The following is a 15,093-nucleotide window of genomic DNA, read 5'->3' as shown; positions in this document are numbered from 1 at the left end:
CAGGGACTGAACAACTTAATCCTCTTTCCTCCTTCCAGCAGGAAGTCGAGCAGTGACAGACAGATTAACACAGATGATGTTTGCAAACCCACCCATTTCAAAATGTAATTGCTGGTGGCATATTGAACAGTCTGCTTAAGCACTTAAGTTCATATGAGACCAGTGGAACAGAAGTGACACTAACATGATCTTGTGTGTGTGTGTGTGTGTGTGTGTATTTAGAAGAGAGAATGCGGGGTGTTTTTTTGGGCGGCTCACTCACAAGCTAACTGGAACACTGTTACTGTCATGAGCCCAGCGTACTGTGCAACTAAGAATTAGAGCCAATCAGAAGGGTTAACAGGGCGGAGCGGGCGGGTCATGCTCCTGGGCTCTTTACAGCATCACAGAGGCAAGAGAAGCTATCGTAGAGCACCTCACCCTATAAAACACCACACTTCACCATCTGCTAGAAGAGGAGGAGGTAAAAACGGATACATTCATGATGTCCAGCTGCCACCTAGTGACAAATCCCTGGCCCTATGGTGGGAGTATCACAGCCGGAACGAATGCAGAAGCCCTTTTCTCATTACCACTGCCTCTTATATACTACACAGATATGATTACATTAATTTTTAACTATTTTATTTCATAGGTGAATTAATCTCAAATGGTCAGCCAAGAGATAATGTCTGGTAGCCCATTTACATCCACTCTATACTTTAAGCATTTCATTGGACACCACAGGATATGAGGTCATAAGAGTGTCTGTCTTTAGTAAATCAGATATTCTGACTTTTCCAATCATTAAGTCTACTTAAATATTAGATATTTAACCCAAAAACTAAAATTCTGTCATCATTTACTTAAATTCAAGTTGTTCTTAAACCTGCATTTCTTTCTTGTGTTGAGCACACAATTATTTATTTTGAGGAGAGGACAGGAAAGGCCCATAACCTATACCTGGAATATGTGCTCTGCATTTAACCAATTCAGGTGCGCACACACAGCAGTGAACACACACCCAGAGCAGTGGGCAGCCATATTGGTATGGGGTCCAGGGAGCAGTTGGGGGTTCAGTGCCTTGCTCAAGGGTCTCACCTGTCGTGGTATTGAGGGTGGAGAGAGCACTGGTCATTCACTCCCCCTGCCGGACCTGAGACTCAAACCCACAACCTTTGGGTTACAAACCTGACTCTTTAACCATTAGGCCACAACTGTCCCTAGAATGTGGGTAACCAAATGAGCCAGTGATCCCCAATGAGCTAGTGATGCGTCGTTCTTGAACGATTCGCTCATTTTGAATGAATCTTTATCTTTAATGTGATTCGAGATGAACGAGTCATGTCGGGGATTAATTCCTTCAGTGCAGTCTGAGCCAGAAAGAGAATTGATCAGTTTATCTCTCGAGTCTTAGGGTTTTTCAAGTCGTTTGTTTATTGCATGACAGACCTATAAGCTTAACCTTTACATTCTGAACTGGAAAGAGACTAAATAATAATAACCAACTCTTTTTCCAAGTGTTATGGAAAAGTACCGTCAAGACAGAAATTCACACTTTTACATACTGTAAGAAGTAAAAAGCTACGCATCACGTAAATTACTGCAAGAGTAAACAATGATAATAATGATAATGATAATAATAACTATGCACCTGTTCGTAAAGGAAGCTCGTAAGTTAACTAATTTCCCAATCCAATGGTGTCACTTCACGTGACAAAAGAACAAACTATGCGAAAGACTCGAGAGATGAACTAATCAATTCTCTCTCCGGCTCAGACTGCATAGGCTAAAGCTTATGGGGCTGTCACATGATGAACGAACGGCTCAAAACCAAAGACTTGTCAGATGACGGGAGATAAGCTGTTCTGTTTCTTATAGCATGTTGTATTGTTTGTAGTGTGATCAAAGTTTGCGTTAGTAGTGGACGTGTTAAGTAAGTAACATGTAACAGTTTAATTACAGTACAGACCAAAAGTTTGGACACACCTTCTCATTCAAAGAGTTTTCTTTATTTTCATGACTATGAAGATTGTAGAGTCACACTGAAGGCATCAAGGGCTATTTGACCAAGAAGGAGAGTGATGGGGTGCCGCGCCAGATGACCTGGCCTCCACAGTCACCGGACCTGAGGGGTGAGCTGGACCGCAGACAGAAGGCAAAAGGGCCAACAAGTGCTAAGCATCTTTCAGGGAACTCCTTCAAGACTGTTGGAAGACCATTTCAGGTGACTACTTCTTGAAGCTCATCAAGAGAATGCCAAGAGTGTGCAAAGCAGAAATCAAAGCAAAAGGTGGATACTTTGAAGAACCTACAATATGACATATTTTCAGTTGTTTCACACTTTTTTGTTATGTATGTAATTCCATATATAATTCCACATGTGTTAATTCATAGTTTTGATGCCTTCAGTGTGAATCTACAATTTTCATAGTCATGAAAATAAAGAAAACTCTTTGAATGAGAAGGTGTGTCCAAACTTCTGGTCTGTACTGTATATTTTGCTCAAATGAATGAAATGGCTCGAAAAAAAGATTCATGCATTTTGCTGAACGAGACTCAATGGTCCGAGTCAGTAAAATAATCTGAACTTTCCACATCACTACAATGTGCTTTTTAAACCCTTGCCCTTTTTAAAATTAGTTGCAAGCTCACATTCAGATCTGCCTCAAACCAATCAACAACTGACGGAAAGAATCAAGTGACATCCTACATTTTTTGCCTTTATAATGTGTCACAGATGTACCAAATGTGTTTCTTGTGGACAGCTGTGATCAAGTAAAGTTGGTGCTACTTCATGGCTCACAAAATGCTATCTACACCAGTATTTACCATTGTCCACTTCTGACTGAATAACTTCAGACATTAAACCAATGGACTTAGGTAAACTCATCATGTTTTATCTGAAAACAATACACACTGTCTGTAGGATACAAGTCTCTTCAGAGATCAGAAGTGTGTGCCCTATATGAGACAGCAGAAGGATAAGGAAATGATGATGAGCCTTTCCCTCCAACCGTCTCCTGTAATCCATGATGAAGATGGAAGTAATGCTAAGAGAGCCGTTACCCTGCTCTTGTTAACACACACACACACACACACACACACACACACACACACACACCGGGGGATAAATCAAGAGTTGAGATGAACCATGTGTCAGCATGGGTCAGCCACACATTACACTCTCTTCAAAAACTATTCATCTAAAGTGTGTATTCAGCGGCTAGAAATAATTACTCCTTCTGACCCGTGTAACACCACATGACCAGTGGTCAAACCAACTCAGGCGGATGAGTCATCTGGAGAGGGGTGCGAGTGAATTATGGTCCTGTGGAGAGCAAAGGACATGCTACTCAAACACACACACACACACACACACACACACACACAATCAGCACAGAGACTACACTACTGTACTGTGATACCATGGTACATTGATGCTATAAAACTAAACTATCATTCATAGGCCTATAGCTTACAAGCTATCAGTTACCAGTTAATATTACATATTTTTTGCATTTATCATGTTGGATGTTTAATTGTACATGTTCTATTTGTATTTTTTGTACATTTATATTATATTTGCCGTCATCTAATGGTATTTAAGTGTACTATTTAAAAGCATTAATAACTTAAAAAAAATGTATGTAACCTGTAATACGAATATCCATTATAACATTAGGATGCCTAAATTCACTTGTAGAATTTAAAACATTTATCACCGTACACCAAGAAAACAAAGGCATGTCCAGCAATGATACTTTGAACCTCGAATGATTTACTTCTGTGGAACATGACAAATGAGCAGATATTGGAGCATTTCTCTTTTTGCCCATCCATACAAAAGATCAAATGGTCACCAAAAAAATTATTCTTATTTTTTTCTTACCAACGTTCTTCAAACTATAGAATGACAGATGGGAGAGAAATTATAACATTTTCATTATTGGGTGAACTTTCACTTTAAGGTGCGTTCATCCTGACATTTAAAATGGACCCTTTTCTCTTATTATTATTTTTTATATATAAATGTTTGCTATTCGAACAAAAAAGCAGGTATGGTGTGACAAAGAATTTGTTTCTGCTTCCTCTGACAGTCCAAGTTTACATTTAATTAGCACAGAGGAAAACTTACTCCAACACACACACACACACACCGCAGGCTAATCAGGTGTCACTACTCCTGACAGAGAGAAAAACACAGAGAGAGAATAAAACAAAGCTAATGACAATCCCAGGGAAACAATACGAGCTAGCCCATTAGCAGATACTTGTGCTCTCATTTTACCACACTCACTATATGTGCTAAAGACACAGCAATATTACAGTCTCCAACATTTCTTGCCTCTCTTAAATTAAATTTACACTGAACAAACAACAGATTAGCAAAATGCTTATTTACCTTCATATTTTATCGGTCTCTAGATAAGTCACTGATTGATCACTCAAGGTAAAACCTTGCAGAATAATGTTAAATATTACTTTTGTGCTTTTGCAAGCCCCCCAAAATGAAGAATAATAATGATAATTAAAAATAAATCACTAATAAAGCACAATACAAAATACAATTTCAAAAATACAAGCACCAACAGCAGCTCAAGCAGCATTTGTTATTATTATCAATGTTGTGAACAGCTGCTTAATAATTTTGTGGAAACCATGATGCATTTCTTTTTCAGGATTCTTAGATTAATAGAAAGTTCAAAACACTTTTATTCAGCAAAGACACGTGAAATGATCAAAAGTATTATTAAGAAAACAAACAATGAATAGTGTGATAAGAAGCACAAAAGAATCAAAATAAGCTCAAATTCTAACTAAAATGTAAACAAAACGGGAGAAATTAAACAAATAATAATAAACAGCTCAAATTGAGAAAAATTTTGATTATAAGCACGGGTACTGTATGTGCCGATAATACGTTTAGTAATGGAAAAACACATCCTACAGCAGACGGCTCATCGTCCCGTCACAGACCCACGTCTAAACAAACACAGACTCAGTTCTCCTCTGTTTACTTCTCATTTACTCTCTTTCTTAATACAGAGGAACCTGAACCTCTGAAACACACGCTGGAGTGACAACTGCAACACTTCCTCCCCGGTTCCATGGCAAGCCTGAGACTGAGCAGGAGGGACAAGAGGATGATACATAAATTAATTAAAGTAAAAAAAAACATTTAAAGTTGACTCCGCTCTGCTCACTAATACTTGTTGGAACATTTATACCCTTGAAGTAAATGATGCGGTGTGTAATTGGCAGCGGAGGAGAGGAGAGAGGGATGATGGTGGATCCTGGAAGAGCTGATAAGGAAGCTTCTCTTTCTTCAGAAGCAGGAAAAGAGAAGAAACACATTTTAAAAACCTCGCTGTTTAATCCCCATTGTCATCACGGAGCAGGGGACGCCATTACAAACAGAGATAGCCCAACCGACGCTGTCTGTGGGTGAGGAACAGAAAACATAAGAGAGTGTGTGTGAGAGAGGAACCGGGTTCCTGGATTACTCCAATCCATACGTGCCATCAGTCAGGGGCGAGGAAGCCTGTCAGAGTGTCAACTGCTCAAAAACACACACCACCAACAGAGAAAACAAGTTAGGCAAACTATATGTGTGACAATGCGATTAAGCGAAAACGTGTTCAGACACATATGTAGTGCTCAAACACATAAACACACAGTGGGAAAGTATCAGAGAAGGATCGTGTTGTTCATAATAACTGTGTGTGTCATTCTGATCTGGTTGTTTATTAGCAAAGATTACCATGTCAGCTTAAGTGTGTGACAATGGCCTGCACTGTTTTTGTGTATTTGTTTCTCCTTATTCTGGAAATATAGAAAAACCTCTTGAAAGTCAATTGAAACAGAAAATAAAATATTTTTTATTTATTTTTTTGTAAAGGGTAGAAGTAGGGTATCAGGTCTCCACAGTCCACACTAAGGATTTTTTCTACTGGCCCAGTCACAAAGGATTGTTAACAAAATTATCAAATATCATGAATATGAATAAATATTCCTATATGCGTGTGGTAATATATATATATATATGTATATATATATATATATATATATATATATATATATATATATATATATATATATATATATATATATATATACTTTGATGTTAGCATTTTCTGTATGACTTTATCAGTCTCTGTTGAAGTAAGCTGTCAGAAAACTCAGAGTCTATGAGATGCCAAGTTCTTGTGGCTACAAAATCACCAGCCCCTCCATCAGCATGTGTGACTTTTGGTATGAGGTGTTTGTGCGGATATGCTATTAAGGGGAAGTCGTGGCCTAATGGTTAGAGGGTTGGATTCCCAATCGAAGGGTTGAGGGTTCTAGTCTCGGGCCGGACGGAATTGTGGTTGGGGGTAGTACATGTACAGTTCTCTCTCCACCTTCAATACCACGACTTAGGTGCCCTGAGCAAGGCATCGAACCCCCAACTGCTCCCCGGGCGCCGCAGCATAAATGGCTGCCCACTGCTCTGGGTGTGTGCTCACAGTGTGTGTGTGTGTTCACTGCTCTGTGTGTGTGCATTTTGGATGGGTTAAATGCAGAGCACAAATTCTGAGTATGGGTCACCATACTTGGCTGGATGTCACTTCACTTTCACTTTTTTTCACTAAGGTTTTCACCAAACATGACACTGTGCATTACAGGGTTAGTTCACCCGAAAATTAAAATCCATCCATGTTTAACTTCACCCTCAAATCATCCTAGGTGTGGGTGACTTTCTTCTTTCAGACCAATCCAATCGGAGTTCTATTAAAAATAGTTTTTGCTCTTCCAAGCCTTTCAATGGGGTAAGCGAGTGTTTGTTGTCAACAGTTCAGAAGACATGAAATAAAGTGCAAACAGCTGTAATAACAGAGCTTATCAGGCTTTCAAGGGTTAAAGTACAGTTTAAAACTTACTTAATGCCTTAGAAAGTGTGTCTTTTGGAGTTTACCCACTGCAGCAAAAATTGTCAATCTATAATCAAAATGATGAGAGCACAACACAACTGTCTGAAGTAATACGCTCGACAACAAATTTAGCACATACTGTACAAACACACAGGCCTACTCCATCACAAAACACAGAAAATAAAGAATCTCCCTCGAGCAAAGGATGATGGGACAGACATTTTCCATTCAGCCAGTTTCTCTAGAAGAACAGCACATTGACGTCTGTTCATCACCGTAACAGCTGAACTTGAACTACCAACCTTGGCTAACCTCATCTAAATAAACAACAGCAGAGACGAGAGGTCTGGCCTTATCACAAACACAGAGAGAGAGAGAAGAGAAGTAAGAGGAGAATATGATAGACAGCAAAACAGAGCATATTTCTTTATGCAGCCCTGATCATGTGCTTGACGGTAGTTCAGGGTGAACTTACAGCTGGATGAGCAGGGGCACAGACACTGAGAGAGCGAGAAAGACAGCCAGAAACACAGAGAGAGAGGGAGTTTTGACAGTGAAATTACCACAAGCATACCAATGAGCATTCAACAGGCCACCGCTCACAACCAAACCTGTTTGTGTGTGTGCTGGTACAGGCAGAAGAGACAGTAATGAGAGGCCAGTGTCATGCATCGGTGACCATTCGGGCGCTCAAACCCGCGCTCTCTTTCACTCCTCCTGCACATCACCTTGAAACAAGAGCATCACAAACTAGACACCTGACAAGGTGTCATTTAACCTGTTGGCATGGTGATGCCACTCTTGAAAGATGCCAACTAAAGTTGTGACAAATCAAGGAGACAATGGTCATGTATGCACTGCAGCTGAATATGGATGTTGCTTTTTTGAATGTTTTTTTGAAACAGCTTAATGCTGTTCAGTTGACAAATAACTCACTCACAGGATAATAACCACATTCGAAATGAAACTTATTCTGGAAAATTCAGAAAGTGATAAAATATGAAAAACATTTTGAAAAAACTGCTCCTCCTACATTGAATGGAATTTTTTTTTTTTTTTTATTTCTTATATATTTTTTTTATATCATGTTCCACAGAAGAAAGTCAGTCATACAGATTTAGGTGAACAAAATTATGCATCCTTTTCATGCTAAACAAATAACAATAAAATCACAGATTAAAAAAAAAAACACTTTGTATCAATATTTTTAATATGAGGATCAATCGTCCTGATAGAACACGATCCTCCAAAATATTGATCAATCTGCCCATCTCTATTAACTTCTGTTATTGAAGATAGAGCAGTTTCAATCTATATGGAACCAGTCAGCCAGCCCATTTCACATGTAAAGAGATACATACAAGTCTTAAAGGAACAGCATTGGGGAGAAATCATATTGCTTAAAAACAATTGCTCTGTACAGTCGCCTGTAGAGATATGAAAGTATCAAATTTTAATAATTAATTTAAAATTAATAATTTTAATTATTAATGCTTTTATAATGGTATACGGTATTATCACAGTATTTAAATTTAGTAAGAAAAATGGTCATAATACAATATAACAGGATTAATAACTTTTTTTCTTAAAATAATAATAACTTTAAAATAACTATGTATAAAGCAATACAGAAAAAGATATAAAGTTAAAAGTTTTACACAGATTAAAGTGCAAACTAACTACAAAGAACAATAGGTATCACTTTACAATAAGATGCATTAACATTCACAATGAGAAATAGTTAAATTTGCAACAAGTTATAAATTAAAAAAATAAATAAATAATAATAATAAAATAAAAAATCTTAGTTCATGTTAGCTCATTAAATTACACAGTTGCAATTTTCGATTTTAACAACGTGTTATTAAATATTGGAATACCTAAGATTAATGAATGTTCAAATCAAAATAATGTTTCATTGGCAGTTAACTAATGAATTAACTAATGTTAACTGAAGCCCTAATGTAAAGTGTGAACTTTACATTAGGGCTTCAAAGAATCAATTAGGGCTTAAAGAATCAAAACACTACCAAACAGGGCATGTTGTAGCCCAGATTAAAATGTAAAAAAGAAATCTTTGAAAATAATTAGCCTATCGAGTCTAAATATTTAAGGATTTGGCACTGTGATGAAGAACACAGCAAATCCACTAATCTTAATGGATATTTAAATATGTCCATAAGACATTGAGCCATGAGATGTTCAGTTTGAAGCCCTTAAAACACTTAATTTAGATTTTCTTTTTATTTCATTTATCTTGAGATGCTTTAAGTTTAAATTTAAGATCAGTGAAGCATTTTAAGCACCAACACTTTTTCAGTAAGTTATCTTTCTTGTAGAATTGTGCTTCAAATAAAGAATTTTATGCTGACAAGATTGTTAGTTAATAATTTACAAGTCAATACTGCCTATATGGACAGCAACAGAAAAAAAAAGAAAAAAAAATGTGAACTGCGGTTTTAAATGTGATGCGGTCGAAAATGTGGGTGCACCTAACTTCAGGCACACCACTGCAAAAAGTTAGTCTAGAGCCCTATACCTCACTCTGCAAAGCACATTATGTATACTATTTAATTTTCACCTTATGCTATGTTTATAGTTATTAGCATTGAGCTGGTTTATTTTTATCTACATCATTGTACACCGACAATAAAGTTAATGTGTAAATATTTTTCGTCATCAGATCATAGCAAATCAACCATCATCATTACTACGCATACATTTCAGCTTATACGAAAATACTACTAAAACTTTGAGTTACACTCATTATTATCATGAATACCCTCTCTACACAGACTGCCTGTTACATTATAGGCAACAGCAGGTAAATGCATCAAATTCATCTGAGAAGCCTTTAAAAGCCTCCTGTTTCTCTCTCTAAATCCATTGCCTCTGTGCGCCCAGCAGTATGTTGGCAGGGCATGATCTACATTTTCCTGTCTGGCACACGCAGACTTAAGAACAGCCTTCCAACTGGCTCAACTATGGGCCAGTGCCCAGTCACCCAATGGGCATCCACACACACACACGCCAGGTGCTCAGGCCCACTTTCACTCCCCTCATTTATAGAACATAACTTATGATGTACAAATTAAGAGTTAGTGTTTGCAGGCTCTCGTGAAAGTGGCCTCCTGTAGTTCCAGTGAAAGAGGGGCTTTGGACTGACAATAGAAAGCAGATGTTGGGCAAAGGGCTGCCATTAGCTAGTTTCCCTTTACAAGAAAAGGTGAGCTATTACACAAGAAAATAAATTCACAAATAAACAGCGAAGAAGGGGCCTGCTGTTCAGCGGAGCAAGCAGATGGAAAAATGATGGAGTGATTATTAAGTTACATTTAAAAAAATGTATCTGAATATAACAGAAACATATTTTACAGGGATAATATAAATGTACTAAGATAACAAAAATATACCAATATTTACAAAATATGAAAGAAAAGACCAGAATTAGAAGAGAAAAGCCTACATTTAAACTAATTTGAATGAAAGGCCCTTAAAACGAAACCGTTGATGTCTAGGTTACAAGGTCAATCTTATGTTTATTCAAAGCTTTTCTAAGTTGATCCTATTATTATTGATCACATTGATTATTGACTATACATCACCACTGATCAGCCAATAGCTGTCAGATCAACCCCTATGAACATCTCAGACATTCCCTTGAGTTTCATAACTCTTTATTTCTCTCACAAACTCTCACACACACACACAGACACACATACATACATACAGAAACACTTCCAGACTGGAAAACAGGTCAGTTTATATCAGTTAGCCACACCGCAGACTTAAGCAAAATTAGTTTTATTTAACTTTATGCATCTTGGTTGACTGGACTGTTAACCAACTGGGTATCCAATTGGTAACATAAATGTGTAAAACGGATATAATTCAATCAACTCTCCTGCACTACATGGTGCAAATATAACAGTTTATGTCTGACAAATTTAGCTGCCATTTGGCATGACACTCAAAACTAAAAACAGGAGGCTTCTCTTATACCTATTGAACAGGACTGGCACTTCAACTTTTGTGATTGTAGCTATCAGTTTACAAGAGCAAGTATAAATACCCCCTTTCATGTGAATCTGAAAAACAATAAATTGATCTCATCACTAAAATGAAATGTTATAATGAAGATAAAAACATTAGTGTCAACAACAAATCCCACTCATTGACCCCATCTCAGGCAGACTATGAAAAAGCATAACAGTTGATAAACCAGCTCTTTTCTTAGAAATCCTCTGATCTCAGAACAAAATAAATCTACTGAAACCCAACTTTAGTGTCTGAGTGTCTTTATAAAAATTACATTCTTTATTAAATACACAAAACCATTTGCAGGGCCAGAAATCTAACAGGACGTTCATAATGAACGTAATATAGGCCTATAATACACACCCACATGAATATCTGATGAACAGAGAATGAACAAAAGCCTATAACATAATTCTTTCATGATCAATATTCTTAAAAAATGCAAATAAGTTGTAATGGAAATGAAGGAAATAACCATAAAAGGCATTTAGGGGATATGGGTGGGTATGTGTGTGCGCCGGACCTCTTGATCATATAAAGGTAAAAAGCTTCACAACAAACAAATCAACCTTAATCCTCACATTGGATCAATGCGGCTGCTATAGGCCTCAGGGTTGCCTTATATTACTCCTCAAACTTCATATTCACTCATTGATTTGCTTTTCAGAATAGTATATCACTGAGCTCCAATGAGAGAGGGAATAGAGACGGGGGCCAGGGTCAAGCACAGCTCGCATACATGTTAGCGTAATATTGATGTCCCAGCAGAAAGAAATTACTAAATATCCAGATCAATATCTAGTTTCCCTGCAACGGCCAAGCAACGAGGTGAGGAAATATAAATATACATCTTTATGACCACAGAAGCCATCATAATGAGCGAGCTGAATGAATGTTTCCCTTAAGGTGAAGTGTTTGATTAGCGGAGGGCAGAGGTTAGTGCCGATATGCTGATACAGGAAAACCAGAATGATGGCTCAGGAGATGACAGCAGAGCAGCACCGAGCTGAAGTAAGGCCTGTTCGTACATGCTTATTGAGCTTTAAAGCTTTTTTATGTTGTTTATTTGTTTATGTGGTGTTTTTAATATGCTTTAAGACAAACCATGTGCCAACCTTTTTATCAACAACACTGCTGAATATTTTCTCCTTAAAACTGTAGTTTATTTATTTGTATTTAGCTAACTTGAATAATAACCCGCGGCCGTAGTGTGAAAGTAGCCCCGAGTCAGATGCACCTCTCCGGCATTGACATCCGCACGTCACACGCGTCTGATCACAGATGCTGGGCAAGGCCTGAGGCAAGGGTCTAGAGTTATTTTTAAGGCATGAGAAAAAAATATATATATTTTTGAGTTTTGAGATGAGTTTTAATGGATAACATTTTTGATTACAGGGGGACTTTAAGTCAATTTATATAAAATTTACATTTGTTAATCTTAGGTGACTTGCACAATAAATTTGAGGGAGTGATTTTTTTTACAAATATATATACGCACACATACACATATATATATATACATACATATCAAATAAAAAATAAATAATCCGAGATTGATTCCTTTAATGGAATACTCTAAATCAACTTCCTCTTTGCAAAAGAAAATTGGAAAGCCTAGAGCTGCCAGATCAGTCGTTTTTTTAATTGAAAACTATTTCACTGGGAGTCCTGGGAGTAACATAATTGATTGAGGATCTGGCAAGCCAGGTGTTTTTACTTGCCATTTAGCAATGGTTATAGATCAGCCTAGCCTTATTTACAGCTCCAAACCATTAGAAAAGACAGCGGCACACTCACGGTCCAACTCCAACACAGAGTCACCACAATAAAAAGGCAGAAGAGCAGATAATGCCTTAACTCATATTTAAACAAACATCTCTGCCTTACTTACTCACTCAGTCCACTCACTCTCCCTCTTTGCATCATAAAGCAAAAGAGGCCATATAGGGGATATTCAATGACCCCTTCCACACCATCCAACCCTTGACCCTTAAATCACACGTCCTGTGGCAAGGGAACAGGGTGGGCTGCGAGTGGCAGCAGTGGAAAGACTGACACGGTGTTACAGCAGTAAGTAATGCACGTGTGGATTAGTTGTATGATGGCCTGATCAATACCAGCGGTTCCAACCATTAGGAATTCAGCAGAAAACGACCCCCTACGGCAATAAAGCACAGTGTGCGCCTGCTACTTCATTTGCTGCCTCCATTAGTGTAATGGAATCATTATCAACTGTGGCAGTACTTTTCTAACACTCCCACCTTCCCTTGCCTAACATCGTTGTTGACCCTGGAACAACATTGTGATTAACCAATCAGATTTGAAGAACCAGTTTATAGATTTTGTGAAGTTTATGCTTAAAATCAGTGTTTGGTGCTTGTACATCAGTGTCATTCATCTATCATTTCCTCTGATTTTAGGGATTACTCATGGTTAAGGTTAGGTTTAGGTGTAGGGATATGGTTAAGAATATATTTTTGGAGTAAAATGTTGTTCCAGGGTCAACAAAATATGTTGACCTAGGAACACATCGGACTTGGCAAAATCAGGACGTGCCATTAATAGGACATAGGCATACGGTGACGAACAGAGAGGGAGAAACGACAAGGGGGGTAGAAAAGCTGCAGATTATGCTGAAAGTGACACCACCTGCCGCTAAAACACCGGCTTCAATGTGACAGCGGCTCGGCATTAGGACCTATAAATCATTACATTAACACTAATTTACAAAGGAACATTTTGTGGGAGAAATTGATTAATCAAGACTGGCTGTGTGGCCTCATAATCAGGCCTGAACTGAAGCTAGCTGTTAATTCAACAGAATTGCCAAGGGGAACACAAACCATTTTAATGAGTGTTCACAAATGAAATCGCCTAAACAGCTTTCTCCAGCAAACACACGAGCTGAGAAAGCCAATGAGCCGAGAACTCTCTGAGTGATGGGACGGGTGCAGTGCGAGCCTCTGAACGTCTGGCAACCCTCTGTGCTCCACACATACTCTGCCAATCCAAAATCATTTTTATTTACAAATTTTTAATCTTTATCGACTGTTTTTTTTTTTTATTTCAACAAGGTGTCAAAAGCAGCAGCAGCAGAGACCAATAGAGTTGTGGGTGCGAATAAATGAAACATGCTCAACAGATGGACCAAAAACAGTGCTTTTCTAATTCAATACTGTGAAGAAAGACAAACAACAGGGCCTGCATTGTCCTGCAAATGCAATAAAATGGTCAAAATTGCATTTATGATAGAATATCACTTCAGTGGGATCTTTGTGGTCACCCGGGCGACATTAAAACCAGGAACTATGATTGTCCAGTGTCCCATGATCAACTACTAAGCATTTTTTGGTATTTAACAGTATTTTGGGTTAAAGGCTATGTAAGGTCACTTCTAAAAGGATGAAGTCAGTTTTAATAGGTTATTAGCCAATAGTTTTCCTCTTTTAATGCATGATAATGGAAGTGCTCTTTTTGTCATGCACATGGTTAGGAAATGCCTGGCAAAGCTGAACTAATGATAAAAAATTACTCCTTTTTTAAATGGACAGTTCACAAGTCTCTGCTGACATCCATCCACATCCTAATGTTTTGGGCACAAATGCACATGTTTATGGCTGAGACAACAGTGTACTCCCTTTTATATAATTATTATGATTAAATGGACCTGCATTTTATATTTTGGAACTGCAGGAATACACACCAGAGCCTCAGTCTAGCTGATCTGTGGTTTTCTTCCCAGAGCTGTTTATTTTTATGAAGAGAGATAAGACGAAATGAGATGGGGCAGGGTAGCAGACCTGTCTGTCTGTCCGTCTGCTGTACAGACCCAAAAAACACTGGATCAAGCTCTAAGGGACTCTTCTGGTCACTGTGTCAGCCGCAATACAGTGGAGGAACCACATACTACACAGATTCCCTGCTGTCAGACATTATCCAAAAGCATGCTATCAGAGAATGCAGACTAAAACTGAACAAAAAAAGAGAAAAAGGAGTCGAAAATGAAGTGGGGTTATAAAAAGAGAAAAATTAATAGATGGGCTGCTGACAGAACTTCTCAACTTTGCTGACTATACTACAGACAAATCAAACACAGTCATTTAAGTGCAAACAAAATGCTACTTTAGTATTTGTATTTTGATAATCAAACTAAATCCTATGG

General features: G+C 37.9%; 1 protein-coding gene across 3 annotated transcripts in view; it reads right to left on the bottom strand.

Annotated features, from left to right (window-relative positions):
• The window catches only part of LOC128016859 (alpha-ketoglutarate-dependent dioxygenase FTO), a 121,853-nt gene that overhangs the window by 106,020 nt on the left and 740 nt on the right, over positions 1 to 15,093 (bottom strand). The gene's annotated exons all lie outside the window — the stretch shown is intronic.

Source organism: Carassius gibelio, chromosome A7 (assembly GCF_023724105.1).
Source record: "Carassius gibelio isolate Cgi1373 ecotype wild population from Czech Republic chromosome A7, carGib1.2-hapl.c, whole genome shotgun sequence".
Lineage (NCBI taxonomy): Eukaryota > Metazoa > Chordata > Actinopteri > Cypriniformes > Cyprinidae > Carassius > Carassius gibelio.
The sequence above is the reverse complement of the archived record's forward strand: the minus strand, read 5'-3'. Positions and strand labels throughout refer to the sequence as shown.